Source organism: Chaetura pelagica, unplaced genomic scaffold (genome assembly GCF_000747805.2).
Source record: "Chaetura pelagica isolate M959 unplaced genomic scaffold, ChaPel_1.0 scaffold147, whole genome shotgun sequence".
Taxonomy (NCBI): domain Eukaryota; kingdom Metazoa; phylum Chordata; class Aves; order Apodiformes; family Apodidae; genus Chaetura; species Chaetura pelagica.
Genome location: NW_009954194.1, coordinates 2,045,716 through 2,055,171, shown reverse-complemented (window position 1 = coordinate 2,055,171; position 9,456 = coordinate 2,045,716).

The following is a 9,456-nucleotide window of genomic DNA, read 5'->3' as shown; positions in this document are numbered from 1 at the left end:
CTAAGTGTAATTTTAAAGGAAAAATAAAATGGTACAACTTAAAACATGAAAGCAGAGTGAGTGGATACAGGAAAGCACAACTCTTATAGCAGCATTCTTTGCTGACTGCAATAAGGTGAAATCAAGGTGGAGACATTGCTTAAATGGGTTGCAGGAAGCCTCAAATGGAGCTGATGGACTGAGTTTTGCTTTAATTTATACCTAGTGTAGTTCCATTGAAGTCAGCAGGGAGATGGATCAAAGCAGGACTTTGCTACTAAATGATAGGGTGCTCAAAATTGCTCATGCCATCATTTTTGCAACCTTGGTTGTAATCCTCAAGTGAAAATTAGAGTTATTGTATCCAGTGCAAAAATAGTACTTTCCATGGAAAATTTTGAAAATAATATTTAGGAAAAGAACATTTTAGAAAGGAAAAAGAACTAATAACTTGGGCTCCTGACTTGTTTTGTGTTGACGATGCCACATGTTCAGATTAAAAGGAATGCTGAGTCACGTTCTGACAGCATTCTTTTAGGAGAGGTGGGGTGGAGGGAGGGAGCAAGATGAGTGATTTTTGTTCCTGTTGACCTACTTTCAATGCTTGGTTCCCTGTACCACTGAGTACTAAGAGAACTCTCTCTGAAGTCACTGGTGAGGCAGGAGTGTGCAGAGGAAGGGCTGGTATGAAGGAAGCATAGGTGGAACACCCCACCCTGCTGGGTCTGGCTGTGAATTGAGGCTCTAGATTGGGTGCGGTCAAGGATGTTCCTCCATCCCCAGTCCACTGCAGATCCCACTGGATACCCCAGCAGCACGCCTGGGATCCTTGACTGGATTTTCATTGAGAAGGGAGAGAGGAGGAGTGTGTTGCACACCTGAGGCTGGTCCTACTGTAAATCCAGGTGGCATGCCTAAATGGGAGCCTGGAGATTTCCTTCCTACCCAGAGGAGTACCCCAAACCATTGCTCCTCAAGGCCAAAGGCAGCCCTCAGGACTCATTTCGAAGACGGTGGGATATGGGAAAAAAATCTGCAGTGGAACAGCAGAAATAATAGTGAGCGTTCAAAATCTTTCCTCCTCACCTATTGATTTGCACAAAGAGGAAAGGATTTTAATGTCTCTAAGATTCAGGCTTTTCTGCCAGATTTCATTAAAGTTGGCCAACCATTTCAAAAGTGATGGGGCAAGGGTTGGAGAAAAGCTGATAAATAGCAAAATAATTGCTTCCTGGGGAAAAAAAAAAAAAAAAGAAAAGAAAAAGAATAGAAGCCCGGATCTGCTAAGATATATTGTATATGGAGATAACCAGCACTGAATATATTCAGAGATGAGCTGCTTTCTGAATAGGAACTGATGTGAAAGTCAGACAAGGGGAAACAATCCCAGACTGGTGCACCCGCTCCCTTGTGCTGGGGAGCCTGAGAAATGCGAGGTTTTCTGTTTCATTTGTTTAACTGGAGGAAAATGGAAACTCAGGGAAGAGTATTAACAGTCTAACCAATGCCAATCTCAAACATTCAAGCATCCTAAGTTTCATCGTACGGTAGGAAGAGAACACTTTTTAATGTGGACAAGAATAAGAAATCTGAAAGTGTTGGTATTTTTAGCTTTTATTTGTTCCTAGAAAGGTTTGAAACCTTTCTGAAATGGAGAGGTGTGATGTTTGCTGCAGCAACTGGATTTGTAAAAAGACACTGAACATTTTTTGTGCTCAATAAAAAGGAGCTATTGAGGCTGTAAAGGAGCAAAACAATTTTGTAAGAGCCTTTTCCTCCTGTTCTAAGAGTATGCTGGCTGGAAGGAGGACGGGCAGCTGAAGCACAGCACTGCTGTCATACAATTCCTGGATACATCTGGTTTGTCTGCAGCCTCATCCAAGCATGGAGAGCAAAACTGCTTTGTCTGCTGCCTTTTTTGTAGACACTGCCTCAGGTATCACAAACCTATCCTTTTCTGTATTTCACCCCACAGTCTTTGTTGCTGTGTGTTAATGATCATCACCTGACTGGCTTCATTAATGTCATACAGCTTGTTTTGTAAAAGTAATTTTTGAGAGAGCAGCATTTCACTTCAGTGGATTTATTTTGTAGTTAGAAATGCCTTAAAGCTGTCTCTGCCACGGGCTCTTTTAACCAAATGTATGATGCACCTTACATAAAGGCAGTTCTAATTTCTTTCTCATCATAACTGACTTAAAAGACATATTCTTTACTTTTATCAGTAAGGTGCTGGGAAAATTTTGGGCAATGCCACTCTCTCATCTATTTTGTTTGGGATGGTGGATCAACAAAAGGAAACCTGGTCATCCGAAGTACTTGCGTGCTCAGGGTTTTCAGAAATGTCTTAGCAGTTCAGACCTTGAGAAATGCAGGTTTAGAAAAAGCAATGGAAGGTTTAGAGAATTAAAATACAAACTGTATGCCAGTAATTCTCTGTTTTCCTCCACAGCCTAAGCTCTACTTGTTCCTCTATCTTAAGGACTCCTGAGCAAGAGCCTGCTCTCCATCTGTCTTTTGCTACTGCAGTAACACCAATGTTTCCAGCTATCGCCAGTAGATGTTTCTGTAGAGGGAAGTGCTTCTGCACATGGCAGGGGTCAAGGTGTTTTTTGGCCTGCTGAAAACATTGTCAAGTTCAGAGGTTGGTAGCTGGGGCACCTAGCTTGAGAAGTGAGGACTATTCTCCTTGGGTCTCAGACTGCTGCCCTCAAGTGACAGACGCAGTGGGACGTTTTGCAGTGTTTATCACTGATAACAAAACATTCCAGTCATGCCAAGGCTTCTGGCATCAAAGGAAAGGATCTAAAGTGGTTACAGTTTTCTCAGTCTGAACATTGAGTACGGATGGAAATTTATGTCTTTGACTCTCCGTAAGTCTGACGTCCTTTCCCAGGGCTGTTTGATTTCTCTCATGAGAAAACAAGAGTCTGAAGTTTTCCAGAGATTTGATTGTATCTGCTTCTGTCCATTAATGAAAAAAGCACCAGCTTCCAACTCTCCCTTCACTGAGACAGCATGAATAATTGCCCACATTGGACAAGGATACTTCAGTCTCTTTTATTTTTTTAAATTTTTAATTTTTTTTTCTTCTTTCTAAACAAATTTGCGAGTGCAGAAGGGGAAAGGAGCTTCTCAAGACTGGTGCTCTAAGTCCTGGCTCCTAGCCAGTCTGTTAATGTTGTCTCATAATCTGTGTATTCAAAGAACAGAACAATTCTGTGGTCAATCTCCTTGCATTAGCTCGGGAGGTGTTTTTTTCAGCTTTGATTACTAAGTGATAAGATCAGCTTTGTTTAAAAACTAATACAAAGATCTTCCTGATAGATCTGGGCTTTTTTTTTTTGTTTGTTTTTTTGTCATTTAAAATATCCTCCTGTACTTGTTTGTTTCAGCCAAATTTGTCATTTACTGTTTGTTGAAAAGAGTCTGAAGAGGTAAGCTTATCACAAATGCGACGTACACACACTCCCCATAAACTAAAATCCTCAACAGCACAAGAGAACTTCCTTTATAAGCCTGCAATAAAATATTTCAAGAGAGGAAGGGAGTCAAGAGAGAGACACATGAACTTTCAGACCTCAATAAAGGCTGGCAATAATGAAAGTTTGTGAAATCTACCATTCCCCAAAACATCTAGAGCACTAGATTATGCCTTGACTTTTCTTGCTGCAATTCTGTTAGTTGCAGTGGTAGAGCACTGCATGTAAATTGGAGTGGGATTTTGCCTTTTATATAGCAGAGGAGGGAAGGACAGAGTTGCCATATGCCAAATTTTTCATTTTTCCAGAGGGACAGATTAAAATAATGTATTAGACAAATAATCCAAACCTTTGGGGCAGGTGAAAACATTTCTAGATTCTCCTGGGATGTATGTGATAGATAACTCCTCTGATATTAAAACACTCGGAATAAATGGGGGAGGGAGCTCCCACATCTGTTTCCTCTATAGACCTATTTTCAAAATCTCTTCCTGTCACAAAATAGCAGAGAGAGATACTTCTGGCTATGAATTTAAGAGGTAGATCATTCCTGCCTTCCTGCCTTCCTTCCTGCCTTCCTGCCTGCCTGCCTTCCCTCCTGCCTGCCTCCCTCCCTCCCTTCCCTGCCTTCTCTCCCCTTCCTCCTTCTCTCCCCTCCCTCTTTAATATCTCTCTCCCCCTCTACCTTTTTAAACTCCATTCCAACTGCAGTTAGAACTTACTGCTCACACGTTTTATTGAAATGCTGCTTTGCGTAATTGCAATGCTATGTAAGATGGCTGTTTGCACTGGCATACGAACAAGTTAGAAAAATGTAAATAGTGCATTAAATGAACAGGGATTTTGGATAATTTAAAAATACTAATTTTATGCTTTTTTGGATCCTTTTGCTCGTGGGCAGACAAAAGAAACCCAAATTGTGGATACTCAAATTATTCTATATACTCATCTAGGCTTATTCTTCCATTCTTCAAGCCAGCTCCCCACAGACACATTTGTATAAACAGAAGGATGCTAATTAAATTGCCAGGGAGACACAATCTATTTAAAGTCTCAAAGCACAATTTTACTTTTAGGCTTCATATTGTGATAGTGTAAAAGAACAAAGTTTCTCTTCAAGGTTTAAATGTAATGAAGTGAAATTTTTCGTTAAGTATGTGCTATTGGGCTGCTCTTATCTCTGCTAACATGCACCTGGTTTCCTTTCATATCTTGCCTTTGTTATTTGTTAAATCTCCAGTGGTCTTTCATGTTTTTTAGAGGACTGCAAAACGCATTAAAACTTTGCAATTGTTTATTTCCTTGTGCTTTCCCATTTACCCTCCTTTTGCAGTTCCCTCAGTTTGACATAAAGTAACAAACTTGAAACTGCCATCTATACTGATAGTATTTATGTGTCTATTTATTTTAGGTCTATTTAGTTCTTATGCTGACATATAGGTATAGATCTGACATATAGATATATTTTTTTCAATCTAGTATCTTAATTTTTCAAACAAGAAAGGACCATATAATTCCTTTTCTTCTGATGCATAGCAGTGATCATAACTTTTTTTTCCAGGGTGACAATTCCCTTATGATTTTTCTCCTTATGTTTTCTCCAAGGTGTTGTAACAAAGTCTTTCCTTGGGGACACCTGTGTAATTCTGTAGCTAAGTATATTTGAACCTAATTTTTTTAAGTCTTCAGAGGTAGAAGCTCTCCAGTATTCATATATGGGGCACATCCTCTTCTGAAGCCTGAATATTTTGAGCCAGAAAAACTATTATGTTTGGTTTTGAGGGAAGTCTTCCCATATACCTTGTAACACGAGGCAGACAGAGAGCTCATCCAGCTTTCCTCAACCCTAAGTTTACCTCCATGACAAAGCTCTCTGTGCAGTGGCGTGTGGCTCATACATTTTGGCTAGACTTGCTGAAGTGGACAGAATTTGTAGGCCCTCTTAAAAAACATGTGTAGTAGGCAATTTGGGATTTGTGTGTCACTTGCTGCAAAACGGCAATTCAAAGGCAAGGATCAACAGCCTGTTTAGAGGGTGACAGGTGTGTTGGCTGGAGGGGCAGGAGGAAGCAAGAGAGTAGATGAATGAATGACTACTACATACCTATCCAAAAGAAATAACTTGCTTAAAAGTTATCAGCATAAGTTGGTGGTTGGAGACCTGCAGGTTCAGTGCATATGTTTGCACTTGCAGCCCAGAGAAGTTCTTTTTGCTAGGAGCATTATTGCAGCTTTTTAAATTATTTGTTTCAAGAATAAATTGTTTTCCAACAATTTAGGAACTCCTGGTTTTGCTTAACATGCTTGTGAAGCTCATGGCATTGCAACACCTGGTTCACTTCCCTTTGAATTTGAGGTATGTCTTTTAATGTGACTGACAGGAACTTGATCCAGTTTATGTGCAGTCTAAAAGCATTTTGCTGAAAAAAATTGTTAGTGGCCTCTACCTCAATGCACTCCTGTGCTGCAGGCACAGTGGTAGCAACATATGGCTGAGTGGTGGGAGAAGGATTCCTTAGGAGAATTAAGAGTTTGGCATAGTTCCTGCAGTGTGGTTTAATGCAGAAGTTAGGTGCTAGTGACATGGTACTAGTTCCATATGAGGTCTTTTGGGGCTGTACAAAATTAATCTGCCTTCAGATGTGCTCTCACTTGTCTTATGTGTCTTTGGCTGTGTGCTGGGAGCCAGGCAAACTCACATGGCCCTGGTCGTGTATCCAGTGGCCTCTTGCAATAACCCCTGAGTACATCAGGGTGGATTTTCAGTTTTGTGGAAAACAGTCATTTTGCTTTCAATTCAAACCTCAATGAAAAATACATTTCCAAAATCTGAAAAAAAAAAAAAAAAAAAAGGAAGACAGACTGAAAGTGTTGGGATTGTTCAGCCTGGAGGAGAAGGCTCCAGGAAGACCTTATTGCACTTTTCAATATATAAAGAAGTCTTATAAGAAAAATGGAGAAAGACTTTTTACTAAGGCCTGTAGTGACAGGGCGAGGGGCAATGGTTTTAAGCTGAAAGAGGGTAGATTTAGCTTAGGTATTAGGAAGAAGTTCTTTAATGTGAGGGTGGTGAAACACTAGAACAGGTTTCCCAGGGAAGCTGTGGGTGCCCCTCTCCCTGGAAGTGTTCAAGGCCAGGTTGGATGGGGTTTTGAGGAACCTTACCTAGTGGAAGATGCCTCTGCCTATGGCAGTGGGATTCCTTAGGAGAATTAAGAGTTTGGCATAGTTCCTGCAGTGTGGTTTAATGCAGAAGTTAGGTGCTAGTGACATGGTACTAGTTCCATATGAGGTCTTTTGGGGCTGTACAAAATTAATCTGCCTTCAGATGTGCTCTCACTTGTCTTATGTGTCTTTGGCTGTGTGCTGGGAGCCAGGCAAACTCACATGGCCCTGGTCGTGTATCCAGTGGCCTCTTGCAATAACCCCTGAGTACATCAGGGTGGATTTTCAGTTTTGTGGAAAACAGTCATTTTGCTTTCAATTCAAACCTCAATGAAAAATACATTTCCAAAATCTGAAAAAAAAAAAAAAAAAAAGGAAGACAGACTGAAAGTGTTGGGATTGTTCAGCCTGGAGGAGAAGGCTCCAGGAAGACCTTATTGCACTTTTCAATATATAAAGAAGTCTTATAAGAAAAATGGAGAAAGACTTTTTACTAAGGCCTGTAGTGACAGGGCGAGGGGCAATGGTTTTAAGCTGAAAGAGGGTAGATTTAGCTTAGGTATTAGGAAGAAGTTCTTTAATGTGAGGGTGGTGAAACACTAGAACAGGTTTCCCAGGGAAGCTGTGGGTGCCCCTCTCCCTGGAAGTGTTCAAGGCCAGGTTGGATGGGGTTTTGAGGAACCTTACCTAGTGGAAGATGCCTCTGCCTATGGCAGTGGGGTTGGACTAGATGATCTTTAAGGTCCTCTCCAACCCAAACCATTCCATGATTCTATGATTCTGTGGTAATTTAATATGAGCTCATCAGCTGAAGCTGACAGAACCGGAGACCTGCCGGCTGAGTGTGTTTCTTGTTCTATCAGATGTTTTCTTCCGCAGATAAAGTAGATGTCTTTGGGGTTTTTTTAGCACGTGACTTGGTTTGGCATGTGAGAGCAAGGCTGGGATCTGCTGGCATCTGCTGAAGTCAGCGGCAAAACCCCCGTCGATTTCGGCAGCGCCCGGGTTTCACTGCCAGGGCTGCCTTTTCCCCTCCCCGCTGCTGCCCTCCGTTCTGTCAGCAGGTGGCAATCTCGACTTTTGGTCTGAACTTCAGAAAAGTTCTGCGTGTACAACACATACTCTTTATTCAAAAAGCTGTTTTGCTTTGCATCGGGTATTCTGACTGGGAGCTGGGGGAGATCTCGTTCCAAATCTCTCTGAACATTTAAACGCTTACTTAGTCATCAAAGTATTTTTAAAAGCAGAACTTAGGAAGCCTATTTCTTTACAAGTCATTGTTGTTCTTTTCCCGTCCCCAGCTCTCGATTGTAGACATAAACTCCCACAAATCAAACCTGAGCTGTACACATTAAGTTGTGTGTATCGTGTCTTTGACTGTGAACCACAGATATGAATTAATATGCTGGTACTCAGACATCATAAATTTGCATGTTCTAACATCCGGACTTAATGTCACTTGTTAATATTTCAAATTAATCTTGTAAAAGATGATGGAAAATGAAAAAAACCTAGATATTTACATGCCTGTTGTTAAGTGTTTGCCTTGCCTATTAGGTCCAAGCAACCTAATGTTCTTTCCTCATGGAACAATTGGCCAATAACATACCCAAGGTCAGCAAGTCCTTGAGCTCTCTGCTGTGTAAGTGCCAGTCTTGCAAAGCAGCTCTAAGGGTATTTCAGCATTGACATCCTCTGTCCATGCCCCTTTCTGAAACCCCTTTTGCATACCAAAATGTACAGCAGTGCATGGTTTCGTATGAAAATAAATGAATATTGATTTGTTTGCCTAAGCTTTGGGGGAAATTTGAATTTCTCTTTGAAATTGAGAGAGACATATGTAAGTCTTTTCACAGCAGGTATTTTGATTTTAGCCTTGCTGTCTGAGAGACACAAGCAAGCTAAAACGTCTTGTTGGTTGCTTGTCCTTTGGCTGTGGCATGAAAAAAAGCTTTTCATTTTCTGACTGCCATTTGCTCTGGACTATTAATACCTAGAATCTGTACTTTAAAATATGGTCTGTATTCTGACAGCTTGAGGAAATTTGATGAGGATTATTAGGAAATTAAGTTACAGCTAAGTTAAGCAATTACTCTAAGGGCATCAGTCCACAAGGACAAATGAACCTGCACAGATTCATTATGTCTGTTGGTCGAAAACAGGGTATGAAACATTATTTTTGTTCAATTTAAGGGCAGAGATGGTTTTGTGGAGTTTGTGTAGGTATAATAAAGAAAAATGTGCAGGCCACTACAATTTCAAGGTGTAACCTCTCCAACAGAGTAGCTATTTTTAAGAACCTCCTCTACTTTGATTATGACCTGCCTCACTGCTCTGCCTATGCCTGAGTGTGTTTCTCCTCTGCTCAAGACGATGCCCAAGCAGCCTCTGACAACTTGGGAAGCGCCGTCTGCTTCCACCACGGGCAGGCAGCTGGAGCTTTCCTGCAGGAGCAGAGTCACCCAAGTTTAGGTTAAAATAAAAGCATGCTGTTGGCCCATGGCAACCTGCAGATGCACTGGGCATTGTGTTGCCCTTGAGTCCTCTTAGCTGTGCTGGGACCTGCCATGCAATTTCCACATTGTCCCTTAGGTAATTGTTCCAGGTGCTTGGATGCCATGGTGACAACTTCTGTCAAGACAGATAAGGAGGAACTGTTGCTGAGTTAAAACAAGTGGTATATTCACGCCTGGAAAAACTGCTGTTCTGAGGCAGCACTTGAACAACAGATGTTTTAAAATAAACATTTTAGCTGGGGAGGTTTTGCAGTCTCTGTCCTCAGAGATTTTCAAGACCCAAATAGATAAAATCCTGAGCAACCTATTCTGAT